The following is a 7350-nucleotide window of genomic DNA, read 5'->3' as shown; positions in this document are numbered from 1 at the left end:
GATGTGTTAATCAACAAATTATTTAGAACCATCTTAAAATGAAATGTGAGTTCTGACTCTTCTCTAATACCTTTAGCTAACACTTTCTAGTAAACTCATGAAAGGACCAACATCAAAATTTGCAGAAAGAGGGCCAGCAGGTTAGAAGAAATGCCAAAGATGAGAGTGAAGTACTTAAGACTTGCTTTATCACTGGGGTACCTGAGTTGTTCAGACGGTTAAGCATCTGCTTTCAGCTGAGGTCATGATCCCAGGGTCCTCGGATGGAGCCTCACGTCAGGCTCCCTGCTCAGTGGGGATCCCGCTCCTCCCTCTCCCTGCTACCCCCCCCCTGCTTTTACTCTCTCTCTGTGTCAAATAAATAAATAAATAAATAAAATCTTAAAAAAAAAAAAAAAAGACATGCTTCATCACCAACACCCTTCATATCCCATAAAGCAGTGGTTCTTAGTCTCAGGTGTGTATCAGAATTACCTGTAGGGTATGTTAAATACACATTTTACTCAACTTCATCCCAGAGTTTCTATCTCAGTAGATCTGGTATTGGGCCCAAGAATGTGCATTTCTAAAAAATTTCCAGATTGCTATTACTGCGGGTCTAGGAATCACATTTTTCAGAAACAGTGTCCTACACACTGATTAAAAGTAAAAATGTCTCTTAATTTGCTGGCTCTGAGGGTGGCTTAGCACTGAGTCAGCCTTCAGAGTCATTTCTCTGGAACTCTGAAGCAGTTTCTCATTTCCCAGTCCAAAAAAAAAAAAAGTCTCTTTGTCCTTCTCTATAGACTTCTTTCTTTTTCTTCCGCATCCTATAGCCATTTCCTCATATCTATCATCACAGAAACACTGGTTCTGCAGATACCCTTCAGATCCGAAACTGTATTTGCCCCTTCTTGTTTCTCTTTCCACAGTGGTTATTCAGTGTGAGTGAATTGCTAAGGAGAGGGGCATCTGGAGAGGCGGGTGAATGGTCCTTTGGGATTAATTTGAGAGAGTTCAGTGAGCTGGTAAGAGGATTTAGTACAAAAGGCTACAACAGACAATAATATTTTATATTTTTGTGCTGCTGCATGTCCTTCCCTGCTTAATCTTAATTTTTATCTTGGGTTTTCCTCCTCTGGAATTGAGGAACTGGAACTCTGTCCAAATCTTCTCCTTCCAAATAGTTAATTCCCACATGCTCCAAAAGCAAGGCAATGAATATTCCTCCAGCATATAGCAAGTATAAATTTTACTTTCACAAATCAGATGTTTGCAACAAGGACTTTGCTTTATTTTGCACCTGACATGCTACCCTCAACTCTTGAGCCACCATCTGCTTAGAACAAGCTAATCATGCTTTTCCATTTTATTTAACTCTGTGTAATCCAAAAAGATTACAGTTTACACTAGGCATTATTGTTGAGGGAGTGTTTAATGCAGAGCTGCTGCCTCTAGGTTGCATAGTGCATGGTGTTCTTGCACAATCACAGGCACAGCTATAAGAAGGAGCTTTCGGAGAAAGAGCAAGACCAAAACTCAGCACTGCCTGGGGCTCTACTGATGCTCAACTTCTAAGGCCTTGATTGTTGTCTGTCTTTGTGTGCACGGAGCACACTACTGGCTCCTTCATGAGGCATATTGGATACTCCCATAACCTTCAGCTAGGTCTTGTTGTTAACTAAGTAGAGATGTTACTCTTGATAAAGCATGACTGGGCTTTTTTCATATCCCCAATTTTTTCAACCTGCCAACTAGTGAGCTTTCTATCCACCAGAGCTCTATTCATTGGGTCTTCTTGCCTTCTTAGGCAGGTTTTTCATTGACAGCAATCAAGCTTAGGCTCCCAGCTAACACCTGCCCCCTACCGTGTGACCATTGAAATCTTGGAATCCCTACCCCATGTACGCCTTTGTCTTCTTGCATTAACAAGCTCTCTGTCTTATTACTTAATAAATTACTGTTAGTTACAAACAATATTTTGGAAAACTTTAACTGTTAGATGCTCTGTATTCTATGCATACTGATATCATGTAAAATTATTTTGACTTTTTATAAGTGACAAAAAATAATTTAAAGAATTACAAAGATACAAAATGCTGGCTCTGGTGACCTGATGTTTTTATGATTATGTCATATGCATCATAAATAAATCATGGCTGCTGTATTTGTAGGTTGTTAAATTGTATGAAGATTTAATTTAAGGCCAGTGTTGATAACACTGCAGATAAATGAACCATGTTCCTTGCATGGATGGTTTTATAGCAGAGACTCATAGTAGTTAGTAAGTTAAAACTGTTAGAATTTCATTGTAAATTTCCAAAGGCATCCTGCTCTCTACATTGAAATTTGGTAAGAAATCTTAAGACTAACACTGCTTTACTAGTTAAAAGAAATTATCCTACCCTGGTTAAAGATGCAGAGTTACAAAAGAAGTTGGTATGTGTCTATTTTCTAGTGTCATTAAATATCTTTTATAACACTATGTATTACAAGTATGAGTAAGAAATTTTAAAGGTTAGCCTGAATTAAGCATTAACCAGAAATCTGAACCCTCTGGACCTCTCTTCCATACTTGTCAGTGAAATAAGGAATTGAAGAGGCAGATGTCTAAGGTATTTCTCTATTTAATCTACCCATGATCTGTCTGTTTTATTGTATCAGCATGTGCTTCACCTAATGCATTTGTAATAATAACAGACTAAGCATAGAACTGAACAGAACGTTCTACATTCCTTCTTCCCACCAGAGCGTGCTATCTTTTCTTAAGCTCTATCAGCAGACATAAGAATCTTTTCCCTTCAAGATCACTTGGAAGACCACCCTGAAATAGTTCATGTATTGTTTAAGGATTCTTATACAGACACATCTTTAAAAAGCATTTAAATTGGCAAAACATATAACTTTGTAAATTAGTTACATTATGGTTGTAATACATACATTGTAAATAAAAAATAATGTCTATAGCATACAAGGATGCTATACTGTTATACTTTGGTGTAATTTAGATCCTGAAGGATTAATTTGCATAATAGACTACGACCACTTTACAGAATGCTAATACCTACCCAAAGTACTTTATCATAAAAGCAGACACATTCACATGGGAGCTAATTTTCTATTTGGCTTCTTTCTGTAAATCAATATCCAAGGAAGCCTGAAGTTTCTTAAGCTAAAAACATAATGAATTGCTTTGGGGAATGAGAATCCCTACCTAACCAATGTTCACCAACTACACGACAGGAAAATCTTTATTGTTTATTACAATAACCAAAGACCATATTAAAGGCTTAGTTGCAAGTAGTTTGTGTTAAACACCTATGACAGGACTTGGACTAAGAAATAGACAAACTTGAAAATATGACCATGGCATGCATTTAGCACAAGATGTACATTTGGCATATATTACATACACACATTTATATACATATATAAAATACATATATAATATATATACATATATGTACACACATATAAATGAATCAAAGAGCTAATTGCACCTTATGAATAGAATGAATTTTTTTTTAAGTTTGGCTGAGTAGGAAGGTCAGTATAAATCTCATGTTGTAATTTAAAGCAATTTTCTTTTTTTTTTCAACTGTAGGGCAATAGTACTACTTATTGACCATTATTGTCTGACAGCTCTTTTTCTACTAGATGACTATTTCTCCTCTGTTTTATTTTTTGCAAACAGAATATACTTTGTTCTTCCAATATCTCTTTCAGGTATAATATTCAATTAAAGAACCTTTTCAGTTATTTTCTGTATCCTCTACAACCCTTACTGGCTTCTCACACATATGCCGATAGTGTTCTTACTGATTTTTCCCTGAGACAATGGCTGGGCTATCTTATGAAATTGTTTCGATACATGCAATCTCATGCTTGTTTTTTATACTGTAGACAGAGCTTCATCGCAGACTCAGAGCAAGCTTGTCACCCACTGTGTCCTGTTTCCCTGTCAAACCCATACTTTGTTGAACATTTGCCTATAAAAACTTATAAAAAGATGCTTTTCTCAGGTGTATTATGTAGCAATTATCTTACGTGAACTTCTACTGTTCTTCAGTTTATCTTACGTGAACTTCTACTGTTCTTCAGTTCTTCAGTCATTTTAGTGTTACATTTACCTTCTGAAGTACTGAGCATGCTCCTTAAGGGCGACATTCTTTGCAAAGTTACTCACCTGTAAGTGTTCATTCAGATCACTCTGGATTAAAATGTGGAAGAACTCTGAGCACAGTGTATTATCATTTTGATACTCCTCCAATTTGACATTAGTCATAGATATTTTGTAGGGTAGGATCCTAAAAACCAGTTACATATCTAACAAGTGATGGGTGTCTCTATTTTAATTAAAGTATTAAAATACATAATATTGTGTATTAAAATATGTATTAAAACACATAATACTTTTATTAAAACAGAGACACCCACATCATGTGAGACTAAAAGAAAATCTCTGCATTTTTGAAGATAATGCCTCTGATTTCCCATATTCTCTCCAACTTGTCGTAAGAGCAATTTTTTTTTTTCCTAAATGGCAAAAAGACTTGTTGATAGGAAAAGTACATTGCTACGGTAGGAGAGGGCAGTATTACTGGTCTTTACTGCATGGCAAACCAGCTTTAGCTGAGTCCTTTTTTGGCTTTCTTCCAAGAGGATGAGCTGCTCATCTTACACTGCCTCTCCTGAGCCCCTGATACTCACCAGGCCAAGCTCTGCTAGTAGGGTGAATTGTTCTACCTAGAAGACAAACTCAGGGACACCTGGGTGGCACAGTAGGTGAAGCATCCAACTCTTGGTCTCAGCTCAGGTTGTGAGCTCAGGGTCTTGAGATTGAGCCCTATGTCGGGCTCCCTGCTCAGTGTGGAATCTACTTAAGACCTGTTCTCCCTTTGCCCTTCCCCCCTATGCTCACAGGCACTCTCACTCTCAACTAAATAAATCTTGGGGCGCCTGGGTGGCTCAGTGGGTTAAAGCCTCTGCCTTCAGCTCAGGTCATGATCCCAGGGTCTTGGGATCAAGCCCCGTATGGGGCTCTCTGCTCAGCAGGGAGCCTGCTTTCTCCTCTCTCTCTGTCTGCCTCTCTGCCTACTTGTGATCTCTGTCAAATAAATAAATAAGATCTTTATGAAATAAATAAATAAATAAATCTATCTTAAGAAAGAAAGAAACTCAGACATCACCTTGCTCCTTGGCACTCCCTTTGTTCCTGTGGGAGTATATTTAGTCAGACCTGCCTCTTCAAAGCAACTCTAGCTGGTCTTTTGTTACTTTTTCATCTCCATTCCCCACTTTCAACCTTTAGTCTTCTATCTGCCAAAGGGGTCAGCAGAACCATCTTTCCTTCTCTCTGCCTCCAGACATACCTGAGATTGCTGGTTCTAAGATTTATATGAAATGGGGAAATGGGTGGCTCCCCACTTAGCCTCAAGTTAGAATTACCTGCTCCAAGATACTTTACCAAAGAGGCCTTAGGTTAAGGCATTGGATGGTGATTTAAGCAATAAAGTGGCACTGTGATTTCTACTTATTTATTATTCCTAGGGGCTGTCCACAGGAAAAAAAGGTCAAGGCAGAATACAAAGACTTCAGCATTCCTAATTGTGAAATCATAAAAGAAACTCACTTCACTTTAACATTGTCACCCAAATTGCTTACCACTCACAATATCCACTTCATCTCTGTTTGGGTGACAATGTTAAACATATTGTCACTGGTAGGGAGATGGAAAGAGAGATTTTATCTGGTATAGTCCATTTGGCTCATTTTAGCCAAAAATAATTTTATTTTGCAATTAAACAGACTTTTCCAAGAGCTGAAAGTATCCAGTAGCTACATGAATAAGAATTTATTTCTGGTTAACACAGGAATTTTTTTTTTCTTTGGAAAAAAGTTTTTGTGGTGATGGTTGTTTCCCTGGGAAGAATGCCAGCATTTGGGGGATCTTTTTCATCATGTTTATTTTCTATTCAGGGATAGAGAAGCAGGAAACTAGGCATATGCAGTAGGGCTTCATCGGATACGCGGCTGTGCGTAAGCCCGGTTTGGAGCCCTATAGAAAAAGGTGTGGACGTGTGAGGGCAGGAAGGAGATCAGCTGTTCCTTTTCTCATTCCAGAACCATCTTTGCCCACTTTCTCCTTCTTCTCTCTCTAGTTGATTTCATGTGTCACACTTCCGGTTTACCTCTTATCATCCTAAATAATCTTTTATTTCCTTTTTCTCCGCTTTTATTCCCAAGGTTTAGCCCTGGACACCTTCTTACTCTACATTCTATTCTCGGAAAACCCCATGTACTCTCATTTAGGGTGAGTCCAGCTTTCACAGATATCTTTCCATTTGTTGGCATCTTCTTCAATGTCTTTCATCAAAGTACTTTTTCATGTACAGATCTATTGCCTCCTTGATAAAATTTAGTTCTAAGTATTTTACTGCTTTTGAAGCTATTATAAATGATACACTTTTCAGGTGTTTTGATGTTTGTATATAGCAACAAAACTTATTTCTATATGTAGATTTTGTAATTTTATTGAACTTATAATTTAGTCTAATAATGGGTATTTTTTTCCTTTTGGGTGGAATCTTTAGGATTTTCTGTACATAAACTCATGTCACCTGCAAAGACAGTTTTACTTTTTCCTTTCCAATTTGGATGACTCTTTTGTCTTTTTTCTTGCCTGATTGCTCTGGCTAGGACTTCTAGTACTATGTGGAATAAGAGTGGGAAGAGTGGGCATCCTTGTCATGTTCCTGATCTTAGAAGAAAAGGTCTTAGTTTTCACCAGTGGGTATGATATTAGCTGTGGATTTGTCGTATATGGCCTTTATTTTATTTAGGCCTATTCTTTCTATACATAATTTTTTGAACCGTTTTCTCAAGCAAGGACGTTTTATTTTGTCAAGTACCTTTTCTACATTGATTGAGATGATCATATGATTTTTGTCTTCCATTCTGTTAAGGTAGTATATCACTTTTATTGATTTGCATCAATATATATATATGGAATATATATATTCTATATATATATATAAAGTTTCAATATATTGAAACTTCCTTGTACACCAGAGTTATCTCCCATTTGATTTGGGTGTATGATCCTTCCAATGTGCTACCGAATTCAGTTTGCTAATATTTTGAGAATTTTTGCATTTATATTCATTAGGAATATTGGTCTGTAATTCTCTTGTCTTTTGGAGCTATAGTTCTCACTGTGGGAGGAAATATATGCATGGAAAGAAGAAAATTGGAGAACAACCCTTTGATGTTAGATTAAAATTGTTATACTGTATTATGTTATATTAATTATATTTAATTTGTTTCCATCACTAGGTCAGCTGAAAAGGCCTAAAAGCAAGGGCACTCCAG

The sequence above is a fragment of the Mustela nivalis genome, assembly GCF_964662115.1.
Source record: "Mustela nivalis genome assembly, chromosome: 15".
In the NCBI taxonomy this organism is placed as follows: Eukaryota; Metazoa; Chordata; class Mammalia; order Carnivora; family Mustelidae; genus Mustela; species Mustela nivalis.
This window is presented reverse-complemented; position numbering follows the sequence as displayed.